A 19,364-nucleotide genomic window follows, 5' to 3' on the forward strand; every position below is an offset into this window, starting at 1 on the left:
TGCTATAGGAAGGGTCTCAGGATTGGAATGGGTAGGAGTTGGATATTACTTTCTTGCTATAGGAAGGGTCTCATGTTTGGAATGGGAAGGAGTTGGATATCACATATGCTATAGTTAGTGTCTCAGGTTTGGAACGGGAAGGAGTTGGATATCACATCTCATGTTATAGGAAGGGTCTCAGGTTTGGTATAAGCATTGAGATATCACATCTCTGCTATCGGAAGCGGCTCAGGATTGGAATGGGAAGGAGTTGGATATCCCATCTCATGTTATAGGAAGAGTCTCTGGTTTGGTATTAGAATCATTGAGATATCACATCGCATGCTGTAGGAAGGGTCTAAGGATTGGAATGGGATGGACTTGGATATCACATCTCATGCTATAGGTAGGCTCTCAGGTTTGGTATAAGCATTGAGATATCACATCTCATGCTATAGGAAGGGTCTCAGGATTGGAATGGGAAGGAATTGGATATCACATCTCATGCCATAGGAAGGGTCTCAGGTTTGGTATAAGCATTGAGATATCACATCTCTGCTATCGGAAGGGTCTCAGGATTGGATTGGGAAGGAGTTGGATATCCCTTCTCATGCTATAGGAAGTGTCTCAGGTTGGAATGGGAAGGAGTTGGATATCACATCTCATGTTATAGGAAGGGTCTCAGGATTGGAATATGAAGGATTTGGATATCACATCTCTTGCTATAGGAAGGGTCTCAGGATTGGAATGGGTAGGAGTTGGATATTACTTTCTTGCTATAGGAAGGGTCTCATGTTTGGAATGGGAAGGAGTTGGATATCACATATGCTATAGTTAGTGTCTCAGGTTTGGAATGGGAAGGAGTTGGATATCACATCTCATGTTATAGGAAGGGTCTCAGGTTTGGTATAAGCATTGAGATATCACATCTCTCCTATCGGAAGCGGCTCAGGATTGGAATGGGAAGGAGTTGGATATCCCATCTCATGTTATAGGAAGAGTCTCTGGTTTGGTATTAGAATCATTGAGATATAACATCGCATGCTGTAGGAAGGGTCTAAGGATTGGAATGGGATGGACTTGGATATCACATCTCATGCTATAGGTAGGCTCTTAGGTTTGGTATAAGCATTGAGATATCACATCTCATGCTATAGGAAGGGTCTCAGGATTGGAATGGGAAGGAATTGGATATCACATCTCATGCTATAGGAAGGGTCTCAGATTTGGTATAAGCATTGAGATATCACATCTCATGCTAAAGGAAGGGTCTCAGGATTGGAATGGGAAGGAGTTGTATATGACATCTCAGCCCATAGGAAGGTTCTCAGGTTTGGTATAAGCATTGAGATATCACATCTCTGCTATCGGAAGGGTCTCAGGATTGGAATGGGAAGGAGTTGGATATTCCATCTCATGTTATAGGAAGGGTCTCAGGTTTGGTATTAGAAGCATAGAGATATCACATCTCATGCTATAGGAAGGGTCTCAGGATTGGAATGGGAAGGACTTGGATGTCACATCTCATGCTATAGGGAGGGTCTCAAGTTTGATATTAGAAGCATTGAGATAACAAATCTCATGATATCGGAAGGGTCTCAGGATTGGAATGGGAAGGAGTTGGATATCACATCTCATGTTATAGGACGGGTCTCAGGTTTGGTATTAGAAGCATTGAGATATCAAGTCTCATGGTATAAGAAGGGTCTCAGAATTGGAATGGGAAGGAGTTGGATATCACACCTCAAGCTATAGGAAGGGTCTCAGGATTGGAATGGGAAGGAGTTTGATATCACATCTCATGCCATAGTATGGGTCTCAGGTTTGGTAGAAGCATTGGGATATCACATCTCATGGTATCGGAAGGGTATCAGTATTGGATTTGGAAGAAGTTGGATATCCCATCTCATGCTATAGGAAGGGTCTCAGGTTGGAATGGGAAGGAGTTGGATATCACATTTCATGTTATAGGAAGGGTCTCAGGATTGGAATGGGAAGGACTTGGATATCATATCTCATGCTATAGGACGGGTCTCAGGTTTTTTATTAGAATCATTGAGATATCATATTGCATGCTGTAGGAAGGGTCTAAGGATTGGAATGGGAAGGACTTGGATATCACATCTCATGCTATAGATAGGCTCTTAGGTTTGGAAAGGGAAGGAGTTGGATATCACATCTCATGTTATAGGAAGGATCTCAGGTTTGGTATTAGAAGCATTGAGACATCACATCTCATGCTATAGGAAGGGTCTCAGGGTTGGAATGGGAAGGAGTTGGATATCACATCTCATCCAATAGGAAGGGTCTCAGGTTTGGAATGGGAAGGAATTGGCTATCACATCTCATGTTATAGGAAGGATCTCAGGTTTGGTATTAGAAGCATTGAGATATCACATCACATGCTATAGGAAGGGTCTCAGGATTGGAATGTGAAGGATTTGGATATCACATCTCATGTTAGAGGTAGGATCTCAGGTTTTGTATTAGAGGCATTGAGATATCACATCTCATGCTATCAGAAGGGTCTCAGGAATGAAATGGGAAGGAGTTGGATATCACATCTAATGGTTTAGGAAGGATCTCAGGTTTGGTATTAGAAGCATTGAGATATCACATCTCATGCTATCGGAAGGATCTCAGGTTTGGTATTAGAAGCATTGAGATATCACATCTCATGCTATCAGAAGGGTCTCAGGATTGGAATTGGAAGGAGTTGGATATCACATCTCATGCTAAAGGGAGGGTCTCAGGTTTGGAAGGGGAAGGATTTGGATATCACATCTCATGTTATCGGAAGGATCTCACGTTTGGTATTAGAAGTATTGAGATATCATATCTCATGCTATAGGAAGGGTCTCAGGATTGGAATGGGAAAGAGTTGGATATCACATCTCATGCTAAAGGAAGGGTCTCAGGATTGGAATGGGAAGGACTTAGATATCACATATCATGCTATAGGGAGGGTCTCAGTTTTGATATTAGAAGCATTGAGATATCACATCTCATGCTATCGGAAGTGTCTCAGGATTGGAATGGGAAGGAGCTGGATATCACATCTCATGCTAAAGGAAGGATCTCAGGTTTGGTATTAGAAGCATTGAGACATCACATCTCATGCTATAGGAAGGGTCTCAGGTTTGGAAAGTGAAGGAGTTGGATATCACATTTCATGTTAGAGGAAGGATCTCAGGTTTGGTATTAGAGGCATTGAGATATCACACCTCAGGCTATAGGAAGGGTCTCAGGATTGGAATGGGAAGGAGTTGGATATCACATCTCATGCTATAGGAAGGGTCTCAGGTTTGGTATAGGCATTGAGATATCACATCTCATGCTATAGGAAGGGTCTCAGGATTGGAATGGAAGGAGTTGGATATCACATCTCATGTTATAGGAAGGATCTCAGGTTTGGTATTAGAAGCATTGAGACAAAACATCTCATGCTATAGGAAGGGTCTCAGGATTGGAATGGGAAGGAGTTGGATATCACATATGTTATAGGAAGGGTCTCAGGTTTGGTATAAACATTGAGATATCACATCTCTGCTATCGGAAGTGTCTCAGGATTGGAATGGGAAGGAGTTGGATATCCCATCTCATGTTAGAGGAAGGATCTCAGGTTTGGTATTAGAGGCATTGAGATATCACATCTCAGGCTATAGGAAGGGTCTCAGGATTGGAATGGGAAGGAGTTGGATATCACATCTCATGCTATAGGAAGGGTCTCAGGTTTGGTATAGGCATTGAGATATCACATCTCATGCTATAGGAAGGGTCTCAGGATTGGAATGGAAGGAGTTGGATATCACATCTCATGTTATAGGAAGGATCTCAGGTTTGGTATTAGAAGCATTGAGACATCACATCTCATGCTATGGGAAGGGTCTCAGGATTGGAATGGGAAGGAGTTGGATATCACATCTCATGCTATAGGAAGGGTCTCAGGATTGGAATGGGAAGGAGTTGAATATGACATCTCATGCCGTAGGAAGGGTCTCAGGTTTGGTATAAACATTGAGATATCACATCTCTGCTATCAAAAGGGTCTCAGGATTGGAATGGGAAGGAGTTGGATATCCCATCTCATGTTATAGGAAGAGTCTCAGGTTTGGTATTAGAAGCATTGAGATATCACATCTCATGCTATAGGAAGTGTCTCAGGATTGGAGTGGGAAGGACTTGGATATCACATCTCATGCTATAGGTAGGGTCTCAAGTTTGATATTAGAAGCATTGAGATATCACATCTCATGCTATAGGAAGGGTCTGAGGATTGGAATGGGAAGGAGTTGGATATCACATCTCATGCTATGGGAAGGGTCTCAGATTTGGTATAAGCAGTGAGATATCACATCTCATGCTATAGGAAGTGTCTCAGGATTGGAATGGGAAGGACTTGGATATCACATCTCATGCTATAGGGAGGGTCTCAAGTTTGATATTAGAAGCTTTGAGATATCACATCTCATGATATCGGAAGGGTCTCAGGATTGGAATGGGAAGGAGTTGGATATCACATCTCAGGATAAAGGAAGGGTCTAAGGTTTGGAAGGGGAAGGATTTGGATATCACATCTCATGTTATATTACGTTTCTCAGGTTTGGTATTAGAAGCATTGAGATATCAAGTCTCATAGTATAGGAAGGGTCTCAGAATTGGAATGGGAAGGAGTTGGATATCACATCTCAAGCTATAGGAAGGGTCTCAGGATTGGAATGGGAAGGACTTGGATATCACATCTCATGATAAAGGAAGGGTCTAAGGTTTGGAAGGGGAAGGACTTGGATATCACATCTCTGCTATCGAAAGGGTCTCAGGATTGGAATGGGAAGGAGTTGGATATTCCCATCTCATGTTATAGGAAGGGTCTCAGGTTTGGTATTAGAAGCATTGAGATATCACATCTCATGCTATAGGAAGGGTCTCAGGATTGGAATGGGAAGGACTTGGATATCACATCTCATGCTATAGGGAGGGTCTCAAGTTTGATATTAGAAGCTTTGAGATATCACATCTCATGATATCGGAAGGGTCTCAGGATTGGAATGGGAAGGAGTTGGATATCACATCTCATGATAAAGGAAGGGTCTAAGGTTTGGAAGGGGAAGGATTTGGATATCACATCTCATGTTATATTACGGGTCTCAGGTTTGGTATTAGAAGCATTGAGATATCAAGTCTCATAGTATAGGAAGGGTCTCAGAATTGGAATGGGAAGGAGTTGGATATCACATCTCAAGCTATAGGAAGGGTCTCAGGATTGGAATGGGAAGGAGTTGGATATCACATCTCATGCTAAAGGGAGGGTCTCAGGTTTGGAAGGGGAAGGATTTGGATATCACATCTCATGTTATAGGAAGGATCTCAGGTTTGGTATTAGAAGCATTGAGATATCGCATCTCATGCTATCGGAAGGATCTCAGGTTTGGTATTAGAAGCATTGAGATATCACATCTCATGCTATCAGAAGAGTCTCAGGATTGGAATAGGAAGGAGTTGGATATCACATCTCATGCTAAAGGGAGGGTCTCAGGTTTGGAAGGGGAAGGATTTGGATATCACATCTCATGTTATCGGAAGGATCTCACGTTTGGTATTAGAAGTATTGAGATATCATATCTCATGCTATAGGAAGGGTCTCAGTATTGGAATGGGAAGGAGTTGGATATCACATCTCATGCTATAGGGAGGGTCTCAGGATTGGAATGGGAAGGACTTAGATATCACATATCATGCTATAGGGAGGGTCTCAGTTTTGATATTAGAAGCATTGAGATATCACATCTCATGCTATCGGAAGTGTCTCAGGATTGGAATGGGAAGGAGCTGGATATCACATCTCATGCTAAAGGAAGGGTCTCAGGTTTGGAACGGGAAGGATTTGGATATCACATCTCATGTTATAGGAAGGGTCTCAGGTTTGGTATAAGCATTGAGATATCACATCTCTGCTATGGGAAGTGTCTCAGGATTGGAATGGGAAGGAGTTGGATATCCCATCTCATGTTATAGGACGGGTCTCAGGTTTGTTATTAGAATCATTGAGATATCATATTGCATGCTGTAGGAAGGGTCTAAGGGTTGGAATGTGAAGGACTTGGATATCACATCTCATGCTATAGATAGGCTCTTAGGTTTGGAAAGGGAAGGAGTTGGATATCACATTTCATGTTAGAGGAAGGATCTCAGGTTTGGTATTAGAAGCATTGAGATATCACATCTCATGCTATAGGAAGGGTCTCAGGATTGGAATGGGAAGCAGTTGGATATCACATCTCATGCTATAGGAAGGGTCTCAGGTTTGGTATAAGCATTGAGATATCACATCTCATGCTATAGGACGGGTCTCAGGATTGGAATGGAAGGAGTTGGATATCACATCTCATGTTATAGGAAGGATCTCAGGTTTGGTATTAGAAGCATTGAGACATCACATCTCATGCTATAGGAAGGGTCTCAGGGTTGGAATGGGAAGGAGTTGGATATCACATCTCATCCAATAGGAAGGGTCTCAGGTTTGGAATGGGAAGGAATTGGATATCACATCTCATGTTATAGGAAGGATCTCAGGTTTGGTATTAGAAGCATTGAGATATCACATCTCATGCTATAGGAAGGGTCTCAGGATTGGAATGTGAAGGATTTGGATATCACATCTCATGCTAAAGGAAGGGTCTCAGGTTTGGTAGAAGCATTGAGATATCACGTCTCTGCTATCGGAAGGGTCTCAGGATTGGATTGGGAAGGAGTTGGATATCCCTTCTCATGCTATAGGAAGGGTCTCAGGATTTGAATGGCAAGGAGTTGGATATCACATCTCATGCCATAGGAAGGGTCTCAGGTTTGGTATAAGCATTGAGATATCACATCTCTGCTATCGGAAGGGTCTCAGGATTGGATTGGGAAGGAGTTGGATATCCCTTCTCATGCTATAGGAAGTGTCTCAGGTTGGAATGGGAAGGAGTTGGATATCACATCTCATGTTATAGGAAGGGTCTCAGGATTGGAATGGGAAGGATTTGGATATCACATCTCTTGCTATAGGAAGGGTCTCAGGATTGGAATGGGTAGGAGTTGGATATTACTTTCTTGCTATAGGAAGGGTCTCATGTTTGGAATGGGAAGGAGTTGGATATCACATATGCTATAGTTAGTGTCTCAGGTTTGGAACGGGAAGGAGTTGGATATCACATCTCATGTTATAGGAAGGGTCTCAGGTTTGGTATAAGCATTGAGATATCACATCTCTGCTATCGGAAGCGGCTCAGGATTGGAATGGGAAGGAGTTGGATATCCCATCTCATGTTATAGGAAGAGTCTCTGGTTTGGTATTAGAATCATTGAGATATCACATCGCATGCTGTAGGAAGGGTCTAAGGATTGGAATGGGATGGACTTGGATATCACATCTCATGCTATAGGTAGGCTCTCAGGTTTGGTATAAGCATTGAGATATCACATCTCATGCTATAGGAAGGGTCTCAGGATTGGAATGGGAAGGAATTGGATATCACATCTCATGCTATAGGAAGGGTCTCAGATTTGGTATAAGCATTGAGATATCACATCTCATGCTAAAGGAAGGGTCTCAGGATTGGAATGGGAAGGAGTTGTATATGACATCTCAGGCCATAGGAAGGTTCTCAGGTTTGGTATAAGCATTGAGATATCACATCTCTGCTATCGGAAGGGTCTCAGGATTGGAATGGGAAGGACTTGGATGTCACATCTCATGCTATAGGGAGGGTCTCAAGTTTGATATTAGAAGCATTGAGATAACAAATCTCATGATATCGGAAGGGTCTCAGGATTGGAATGGGAAGGAGTTGGATATCACATCTCATGATAAAGGAAGGGTCTAAGGTTTGGAAGGGGAAGGATTTGGATATCACATCTCATGTTATAGGACGGGTCTCAGGTTTGGTATTAGAAGCATTGAGATATCAAGTCTGATGGTATAAGAAGGGTCTCAGAATTGGAATGGGAAGGAGTTGGATATCACACCTCAAGCTATAGGAAGGGTCTCAGGATTGGAATGGGAAGGAGTTTGATATCACATCTCATGCCATAGTATGGGTCTCAGGTTTGGTAGAAGCATTGGGATATCACATCTCATGCTATCGGAAGGGTATCAGTATTGGATTTGGAAGAAGTTGGATATCTCATCTCATGCTATAGGAAGGGTCTCAGGTTGGAATGGGAAGGAGTTGGATATCACATTTCATGTTATAGGAAGGGTCTCAGGATTGGAATGGGAAGGACTTGGATATCATATCTCATGCTATAGGACGGGTCTCAGGTTTGTTATTAGAATCATTGAGATATCATATTGCATGCTGTAGGAAGGGTCTAAGGATTGGAATGGGAAGGACCTGGATATCACATCTCATGCTATAGATAGGCTCTTAGGTTTGGAAAGGGAAGGAGTTGGATATCACATTTCATGTTAGAGGAAGGATCTCAGGTTTGGTATTAGAAGCATTGAGATATCACATCTCATGCTATAGGAAGGGTCTCAGGATTGGAATGGGAAGTAGTTGGATATCACATCTCATGCTATAGGAAGGGTCTCAGGTTTGGTATAAGCATTGAGCTATCACATCTCATGCTATAGGACGGGTCTCAGGATTGGAATGGAAGGAGTTGGATATCACATCTCATGTTATAGGAAGGATCTCAGGTTTGGTATTAGAAGCATTGAGATATCACATCTCATGCTATAGGAAGGGTCTCAGGATTGGAATGGGAAGTAGTTGGATATCACATCTCATGCTATAGGAAGGGTCTCAGGTTTGGTATAAGCATTGAGATATCACATCTCATGCTATAGGACGGGTCTCAGGGTTGGAATGGGAAGGAGTTGGATATCACAACTCATCCAATAGGAAGGGTCTCAGGTTTGGAATGGGAAGGAATTGGATATCACATCTCATGTTATAGGAAGGATCTCAGGTTTGGCATTAGAAGCATTGAGATATCACATCTCATGCTATAGGAAGGGTCTCAGGATTGGAATGTGAAGGATTTGGATATCACATCTCATGCTAAAGGAAGGGTCTCAGGTTTGGTAGAAGCATTGAGATATCACGTCTCTGCTATCGGAAGGTTCTCAGGATTGGATTGGGAAGGAGTTGGATATCCCTTCTCATGCTATAGGAAGGGTCTCAGGATTTGAATTGCAAGGAGTTGGATATCACATCTCATGCCATAGGAAGGGTCTCAGGTTTGGTATAAGCATTGAGATATCACATCTCTGCTATCGGAAGGGTCTCAGGATTGGAATGGGAAGGAGTTGGTGTTAAGACGGATTTCTGAACTCTGTCCTGGTGGCGCAGAAGTTCAGAAGGCCAACCTAATTACTTGGAACTGGGTAACCTCTGGACGAGCCAGACCAATCAAGGTAGCGATCGCGGCGGTCAAGACTAGGTCTCAAGAGGGGTGAGGGTGACTGAAAGCCCGCAATGGGCACACAAAGCAAGAGCGCTTACAAACTACTCCAAACAGTTGTTATATCAAAAATATATACACATTTATTTTAAGGCCTTTAAAATAATGACCGTAGCGAAAAAATCACAATATCACAGTATTAAACCAACACATACCATATCAACACAATATATATACAAATACGACAGTCTTAAGCATTAGAGGCACGAAATGTGTAGTCCACCTGCCAGGGAAGGAAAACAGGCAGTGCGATAACGCTTTATACTCAGTTCACCTTCAGAGGCACCTAACTAGATGGAAGTCCGAGCCCTGCGAAGAGTGGAGCCTTGTGCTCAAAGTACCTGCCACGCCGGTGCCAACGGGCAAAAGGAGAAGCTCTTCGGAGGAAGTCAGGCAGTTCGGGTTAGTGCACAGCAGAAGGAGAACAGGTTCCGCAACTCAAGCGCAGCCTCCACAGCGAGCAGAAGCAGAGCGCGAGTACGGCAAAAGGGTGCTGTTTTTACACAGCAGGGAAAAGCAATGGGATACTGCAGGAGGGCGACCAGATCCTAGCTATACTACTCACCGGTCCCCGAAGCAAGCAGACCCAGGCTTCTCCACGTTAGTTTCAGCAGCTGGCAGGTTCAGAAGAGCAGGGAACGCCTCGTAGTCATGTAGAGCAAAAAGACGTCCCAATCGACGAAACCGGCACAGTTTGTTGCCGCAGCAGGACAACGGAGCGGCCGTGTGTATTCGAGCCAAATGTACACTCCTCCCTTCAGACTTGGGAACGCCAAGTGTACGAAGCGTGGGAGAGTGACAAGGACTCGAAATACAAAACAACCTGGCGGCGGTTACAGAGCAGGACTCCCTTGTAAGCTGGTCAGTCAACTGGATGGCCCAGAGACACTTCCAAAGGCTTACTTGGCAGGAGATGATGAAGTCGCCGGGAATAGCTGTTCCTGCTATTCCAAAGGTCGAAGCACCAGTACAGGCCTTCTGGTTCGATCAAAGGAGGAAAGGGTTTCACAGGACGACAGCAGTGCAAAGGAGGATTCCTTCAGCGGGTCACCAGCGATTCCTCGGTCCAGCCTCGTGGTTGCAGGATACTTGGCTCCTGTATTCCTTCGTTCGTGAGAACTCAGGAGATCGACATGGTAGTGGTGTTTCCAGCCCCCTCTTATCCACGGTTCCCTTCGCGCCAAAACGGAGGGGAGCCAATGGGAGATCCGCTCATCAACACACATACCATACGTGGACCAATCACGGACCACGGTGGTCCCAGGCATTCACACCACCCTAGACTCTCTGGCACCCAGGATGTGTATTGGGACCAGACATCCCAGCCCACACCCTGGAGGCACACAAACGACATGTAGAAGCCCGCGAAAGCAACCACGTTTCGCGGGAAAGTACATGCCCAAATAAGGAAGGCCCCGGGTCGCTCGACCTGGGGAAGGTGAAGGGAGCAAGACGGTCAGTGGACAAGACAAAGGAGCCTCGTGGTCTGGCCATTTTGGGAGCCAGGCCACCATTTTGGGTTCAGTGCGAAAAACGTGCTCAGAACGCCAAAAGGAGCTCAAAATAAACAAAACGATCGCTGCCACCATTCCAGTCCCTGAATGACTTGCACCGATCAAATACCATCCTAAAAGAGTATCTAGGGCCTGTAGAAGGCTAGAGACCCAAGAGAGCTGTAACTTAGCTTACAGTGCCCTCTTGTGTCATGTTGCACTAAAGCCGCAACATGATAAAAGAAACTACGGGAAACAGCGTTCCCCGGTACTGACTGTCTTAAGGGCATGTCAGTTTCCCCGTAAGAAAGGAGCGAAAGCCCAGAGGAGTGCGGCAGAAGGCTGCACTTCTCTGGCAAAGTCAAGAACAAGGTGAAAACAACAGCAAAAAGTTTAGGGGTTGCCACATGGAAGGAAAATTACCTACAATTACGAAATCTTTCCTAACACTCGCCCCTCCCAGACTATGGACAGGGGGAACTAATCCACCCCTGGATGAGTCTCTTGTTCAGGTCGGTTAAACATTCTGGACAACCCATCAGAATTGCTATGTTGGACACCTGGCCTATGCTCAATAGTGAAGTCGAAGCCTTGTAGACTTATGGACCACCTAAGCAACTTTGGATTCTCCCCCTTCATGTTCATTAGCCACTTTAACGGCTTATGGTCAGTTTGCACAGTGAAGTGGGTCCCATAGAGGTAGGGCCTCAGCTTCCTTAGGGTCCACACAACAGAGAAACATTCTTTCTCTACCGTGGACCATCTGAGCTCTCTGTCCTTAAGCTGGCGACTAATAAAACCGATAGGGTGTTCCTTACCCTTCTCATCTACTTGTGATAGTACAGCTCCTATCCCAGTGTCAGAGGCGTCCGTCTGCACGATAAAAGGTCTTTGATAATCAGGGGCCCTAAGGACAGGGGCCTGGCACAAGGAGTCTTTTAAGCCATTGAAGGCCTTCTCACACTCGTCGGTCCAAGTTACCTTCTTGGGTTTCTTCGGAGTTGTGAGGGCAGTCAGAGGAGCAGCTATGGTGCCATAGTCTGCCACAAAATTGCGGTAATACCCCGTGAGTCCTAAAAAGGCTCTCACTTGGGTTTGCGTAGTGGGGGTAGGCCAGTCTTGTACTGCTTGTACCTGACTGAGTAGAGGCTGTCTCCTCCCTCCACCTACTTCATGTCCAAGGTAAACCACTGAGCCTTGTCCATTTTGGTGAGGGGCCACTCGGACCCCCTCAAAAGAGCTATCTGAAGGACTGCTTGGGAACAGGTCGGGGAGAGGTTCAGACTCCTCTCCCGCAACGTCTGAAGCCAGTAGCAGTGCTGCGATTTCGACGCTTGGGCCGAAAGCCTTCAGCCTATTCGCGTGAAACACTTTTGGAGCCTGTCCAGGCCTTCCAAGGTCCACTGAATAGTTAACCTCACCCAGGGGCTCCACCACTGGGTAAGGGCCTGACCATTTGTCCTGTAAAGCTCGAGGCCTTATGGGATTCATGATCAGGACTTGCTGACCAAGTGTAAAGTTGATGAGGGAAGCTTTCTGGTCGTACCAATGTTTCACCAGCGCTTGCCCTGCCTTCAATTTATCACTAGCCAAGCCCATCAGAAGTACCATCCGTTTTCTGAGCCCTAGCACATAATCAACTACGTTGGTAGTAACAGGGGGAGTGGGCATCTCCCATCCCTCTTTGACGATGGCTAAGGGTCCCCGTACGGGATGACCGAACAGAAGTTCGAAGGGGCTGAAGCCAACACCCTCCTGTGGTACCTCTCGGTAGGCAAACAGTAAGCATGAAACAAGAAGATCCCATTTTCTTCTCTGAGGCTCCTCCAGAGCCCCAATCATGCTCTTTAACGTCCTGTTGAAACACCCCCCCAGACCATTGGTCTGGGGGTGGTATGCAGAAGAGAACCTGTAGGTGACCCCACATTCTTTCCACATAGCCTGCCTATACTTCGACATAAAGTTGCTGCCATCATCCGGCACAACTTCTTTAGGGAAGCCAACCCTAGTAAATATGCCGAGTAAAGCTTCTGCAACTGACTTGGCAGTTACAGTTTTCCATGGGATGGCCTCAGGATACCTGGTTGCATGGTCGACCAGCACCAGGATAAACCTATTGCCCGAGGATGTTTGCGGGTCAAGGGGACCAACCATGTCGATCCCTACCCTTTCAAATGGTACCCCCACAACTGGGAGCGGTACCAACGGAGCTTGGATTGTCGCGCCAACCTTACCAGACAACTGGCAGGAGGCACAACTCCTGCAGTGACTTTCTACTTGCACCCCCATCTTGGGCCAGTAGAAGTGCATGGATAACCTTTGCTTGGTCCTCTTCATACCAAGGTGACCAGCAAGGGGAACTTCATGCGCCAACTGCAGGAGGAAGGGCCTAACAGCAAGGGGAACCACCAACCTCCTATGGTCTCCTTCTGTAGACTCTGTGGGCTCACTATACAGGAGTCCACCTTCCCAATAAATCCTATGCTTCCCAGGAGGTTCACCCTCAAGCTGGGAGCAGGCCTGTCTCCTTAGGCCTTCCAGAGATGGGCACTCACGTTGGCCTTTACTGAATTCGTCCCTATCAGGACCCCCTTCAACTAACAAGTCTTTTAGTTCAGGATGATCGTTGGGGTCGAATACTTCAGGCATCGCCACCTCCTCGTCAGGCCCGGGCGATTGACCAACTTCCTCCACCGCAGTGGTAGGCGAGCTCGGGGGAATATTCTCTTTCCCTCGTTTTGACTTGTAGACTCCTTTCGCCTTGGGTTTCCCCTTCGGCTGGGGCGGCGTATTGGACTTGGCCAATGCTGCCCGTGCTTGAGACCGTGTGTAGGGTCTTTCGGCAGTGTCTCCTACGAGCCCTAAAGCTCTGAGATCATTACCTAACAAGACCTTTCCCGGGACGTTTCTCTGAATGCTCACTGGAATCCTGACTGCTGTACCATTTAAAGTAAGATTTACAGGTATTACTGGAAACATACGGAGGGGGCCGTCAGCCAACTTAGTGGGCATCAGAGTAGCTCTGGCAACTTCCTCTGAGTCTACCAAGGTAGAATCCACTACAGTGCGACTGCACCCACTATCCCTAAGAGCTGGAGTATCCACTCCAGTGATCAGCACACTGTCTTTAAAGTAGTGCTTGGTATTATCCGGAATCCTAGCATAAGCCTCTGCGACTTTCGGCTCCCAGGAACCTAGGGACACTAAAACTACCTCAGCCTCTATTCCGCTGGGAAACGAGTCTGAGGAGAAGGATGCTCCTGTAATCTCTTCTTCCTCGTAGGAGGAGAAGGCCAGATTAGCGGAGTGGACCCCCAAAGGTCTAACCTTACACCGGGGATCCCCCTTCACATGGTCAGTTGCTCCACAAGAAAAACAAGCCCCAGTGGGTCTGTTTACGTAAGGAGGCTTATTGTAACCAGAGTTCTGTTGCGGAGGCGGACCTCCACTACCCTGTGAGTTCTCTTGTGTCTTACCCTTATTTTTCTTTTTGTGGCCCTTATGGGAAGAAGATTTAGCAGATTCCCCACCCTCCATATCTTTGGACTTTTTCCCTTCCTCCTGCTTACCAGGATGAGTTTTGTCCTTATGGGACACTCGATGTGACACCCATAAATCTGCTGCAATGGCCAGCTTCTTAGGATCTATCTCCTTCCAATCGGCCAAATGCTGCCTAAGCTCCGGGGAAGAAGAACCAAAAATGTGTTCCAGCATGACAAGATTTATCATGCCTTCGAAGGTAGAAACCTTATAACCTTCGACCCAGCCAGTTAAGTTTTTCAAAGATTCAGCGACATAAGATACCCAAGTACCACCTTCCTTTTTCTTATACTCTCGAAAACGCTTTAAATATTGGGCCGGAGTCTTCCCAAACTTTAAAATGAGAGTTTGCTTTAACATTGCGAAATCAGCTCGCTCAGCCTTCGACATTTCCATAATGGCACTACAGCCAGAATGGGGCAGTCTGCTGAGTAACCACGCAATCTTATCAGCATTGTCAACTTTCTGAACTTCGCATGCATACTCAAACGCATTCAGCCAGTCCATAATGTCATTCCGTTCTTCATACACACTGAGCAGATCTTTTGGAAACCGTGGATGAGAGGAGGCCCCAGACCCATGTCCAGGACCCTGGGACCCATTTGCAACCTGAAGCTTGGCCAGTTCCAACTGGTGATCCCTGTCTTTCTGTTTTTCTGCCTGTTCGATTTTTAGTTTGGCTATGCTGAATTCAAGCTCCTGCTGCCTAAACCGCAGCTCTTGCTTCTTGAATTCAAGCATAGCATCCCCATCAACACTGGCAGAGGAAACATTAGACATCTCGTCCTCCCTGTCCTCGTGGTCGCGATGGATCAGTGCAGCGGCAGAACCGTCGGTTCTACCAGTGAGAGCAGCCCCACCACCTTCTGCACTGTCCTCAGAAGTTATAGCGTCAAGCTGCGCTTCTTGCCACGCCACGATTCTTTGGATCATTTCCAATTTAGTGCCTTGAGAGGAAACACCTCTCTCCGCACACATCTTCTTCAATGTTTCTGATTTGGAAGCATTTAAAGTTAACAAGGTATTTGTTTCCATACTGTTTGATAGGACTATGGCCTTTTTAAAGTTATACTACAACAATTCACTACGTGTACTGGTTGGAATAACCTGAAATGCCTTAGTTCGAGTGCAACACTGGATACCCTCAGTCGTATCCCACCGCTGTACACAAATTTGTTAAGACGGATTTCTGAACTCTGTCCTGGTGGCGCAGAAGTTCAGAAGGCCAACCTAATTACTTGGAACAGGGTAACCTCTGGACGAGCCAGACCAATCAAGGTAGCGATCGCGGCGGTCAAGACTAGGTCTCAAGAGGGGTGAGGGTGACTGAAAGCCCGCAATGAGCACACAAAGCAAGAGCGCTTACAAACTACTCCAAACAGTTGTTATATCAAAAATATATACACATTTATTTTAAGGCCTTTAAAATAATGACCGTAGCGAAAAAATCACAATATCACAGTATTAAACCAACACATACCATATCAACACAATATATATACAAATACGACAGTCTTAAGCATTAGAGGCACGAAATGTGTAGTCCACCTGCCAGGGAAGGAAAACAGGCAGTGCGATGACGCTTTAGACTCAGTTCGCCTTCAGAGGCACCTAACTAGATGGAAGTCCGAGCCCTGCGAAGAGTGGAGCCTTGTGCTCAAAGTACCTGCCACGCCGGTGCCAACGGGCAAAAGGAGAAGCTCTTCGGAGGAAGTCAGGCAGTTCGGGTTAGTGCACAGCAGAAGGAGAACAGGTTCCGCAACTCAAGCGCAGCCTCCACAGCGAGCAGAAGCAGAGCGCGAGTACGGCAAAAGGGTGCTGTTTTTACACAGCAGGGAAAAGCAATGGGATACTGCAGGAGGGCGACCAGATCCTAGCTATACTACTCACCGGTCCCCGAAGCAAGCAGACCCAGGCTTCTCCACGTTAGTTTCAGCAGCTGGCAGGTTCAGAAGAGCAGGGAACGCCTCGTAGTCGTGTAGAGCAAAAAGACGTCCCAATCGACGAAACCGGCACAGTTTGTTGCCGCAGCAGGACAACGGAGCGGCCGTGTGTATTCGAGCCAAATGTACACTCCTCCCTTCAGACTTGGGAACGCCAAGTGTACGAAGCGTGGGAGAGTGACAAGGACTCGAAATACAACACAACCTGGCGGCGGTTACAGAGCAGGACTCCCTTGTAAGCTGGTCAGTCAACTGGATGGCCCAGAGACACTTCCGAAGGCTTACTTGGCAAGAGATGATGAAGTCGCCGGGAATAGCTGTTCCTGCTATTCCAAAGGTCGAAACACCAGTACAGGCCTTCTGGTTCGATCAAAGGAGGAAAGGGTTTCACAGGACGACAGCAGTGCAAAGGAGGATTCCTTCAGCGGGTCACCAGCGATTCCTCGGTCCAGCCTCGTGGTTGCAGGATACTTGGCTCCTGTATTCCTTCGTTCGTGAGAACTCAGGAGATCGACATGGTAGTGGTGTTTCCAGCCCCCTCTTATCCACGGTTCCCTTCGCGCCAAAACGGAGGGGAGCCAATGGGAGATCCGCTCATCAACACACATACCATACGTGGACCAATCACGGACCACGGTGGTCCCAGGCATTCACACCACCCTAGACTCTCTGGCACCCAGGATGTGTATTGGGACCAGACAACCCAGCCCACACCCTGGAGGCACACAAACGACATGTAGAAGCCCGCGAAAGCAACCACGTTTCGCGGGAAAGTACATGCCCAAATAAGGAAGGCCCCGGGTCGCTCGACCTGGGGAAGGTGAAGGGAGCAAGACGGTCAGTGGACAAGACAAAGGAGCCTCGTGGTCTGGCCATTTTGGGAGCCAGGCCACCATTTTGGGTTCAGTGCGAAAAACGTGCTCAGAACGCCAAAAGGAGCTCAAAATAAACAAAACGATCGCTGCCACCATTCCAGTCCCTGAATGACTTGCACCGATCAAATACCATCCTAAAAGAGTATCTAGGGCCTGTAGAAGGCTAGAGACCCAAGAGAGCTGTAACTTAGCTTACAGTGCCCTCTTGTGTCATGTTGCACTAAAGCCGCAACATGATAAAAGAAACTATGGGAAACAGCGTTCCCCGGTACTGACTGTCTTAAGGGCATGTCAGTTTCCCCGTAAGAAAGGAGCGAAAGCCCAGAGGAGTGCGGCAGAAGGCTGCACTTCTCTGGCAAAGTCAAGAACAAGGTGAAAACAACAGCAAAAAGTTTAGGGGTTGCCACATGGAAGGAAAATTACCTACAATTACGAAATCTTTCCTAACAGTTGGATATTCCCATCTCATGTTATAGGAAGGGTCTCAGGTTTGGTATTAGAAGCATTGAGATATCACATCTCATGCTATAGGAAGGGTCTCAGGATTGGAATGGGAAGGACTTGGATATCACATCTCATGCTATAGGGAGGGTCTCAAGTTTGATATTAGAAGCTTTGAGATATCACATCTCATGATATCGGAAGGGTCTCAGGATTGGAATGGGAAGGAGTTGGATATCACATCTCATGATAAAGGAAGGGTCTAAGGTTTGGAAGGGGAAGGATTTGGATATCACATCTCATGTTATATTACGGGTCTCATGTTTGGTATTAGAAGCATTGAGATATCAAGTCTCAGAGTATAGGAAGGGTCTCAGAATTGGAATGGGAAGGAGTTGGATATCACATCTCAAGCTATAGGAAGGGTCTCAGGATTGGAATGGGAAGGACTTGGATATCACATCACATGCTATAGGAAGGCTCTCAGGTTTGGAAGGGGAAAGAGTTGGATATCACATTTCATGTTAGAGGTAGGATCCAGGTTTGGTATTAGAGGCATTGAGATATCACATCTCATGCTATCAGAAGGGTCTCAGGAATGGAATGGGAAGGAGTTGGATATCACATCTCATGCTAAAGGGAGGGTCTCAGGTTTGGAAGGGGAAGGATTTGGATATCACATCTCATGTTATAGGAAGGATCTCAGGTTTGGTATTAGAAGCATTGAGATATCACATCTCATGCTATCGGAAGGATCTCAGGTTTGGTATTAGAAGCATTGAGATATCACATCTCATGCTATCAGAAGGGTCTCAGGATTGGAATAGGAAGGAGTTGGATATTACATCTCATGCTAAAGGGAGGGTCTCAGGTTTGGAAGGGGAAGGATTTGGATATCACATCTCATGTTATCGGAAGGATCTCACGTTTGGTATTAGAAGTATTGAGATATCATATCTCATGCTATAGGAAGGGTCTCAGGATTGGAATGGGAAGGAGTTGGATATCACATCTCATGCTATAGGAAGTGTCTCAGGATTGGAATGGGAAGGACTTGGATATCACATCTCATGCTATAGGTAGGGTCTCAAGTTTGATATTAGAAGCATTGAGATATCACATCTCATGCTATAGGAAGGGTCTGAGGATTGGAATGGTAAGGAGTTGGATATCACATCTCATGCTATGGGAAGGGTCTCAGGTTTGGTATAAGCAGTGAGATATCACATCTCATGCTATAGGAAGTGTCTCAGGATTGGAATGGGAAGGAGTTGGATATCACATCTCATGTTATATGAAGGATCTCAGGTTTGGTATAAGCATTGAGATATCACATCTCTGCTATCGGAAGGGTCTCAGGATTGGAATGGGAAGGAGTTGGATATTCCCATCTCATGCTATAGGGAGGGTCTCAGGATTGGAATGGGAAGGACTTAGATATCACATATCATGCTATAGGGAGGGTCTCAGTTTTGATATTAGAAGCATTGAGATATCACATCTCATGCTATCGGAAGTGTCTCAGGATTGGAATGGGAAGGTGCTGGATATCACATCTCATGCTAAAGGAAGGGTCTCAGGTTTGGAACGGGAAGGATTTGGATATCACATCTCATGTTATAGGAAGGGTCTCAGGTTTGGTA

The sequence above is a fragment of the Ambystoma mexicanum genome, chromosome 5q (assembly GCF_040938575.1).
Source record: "Ambystoma mexicanum isolate Mex_15411 chromosome 5q, UKY_AmexF1_1, whole genome shotgun sequence".
Classification (NCBI taxonomy): Eukaryota; Metazoa; Chordata; class Amphibia; order Caudata; family Ambystomatidae; genus Ambystoma; species Ambystoma mexicanum.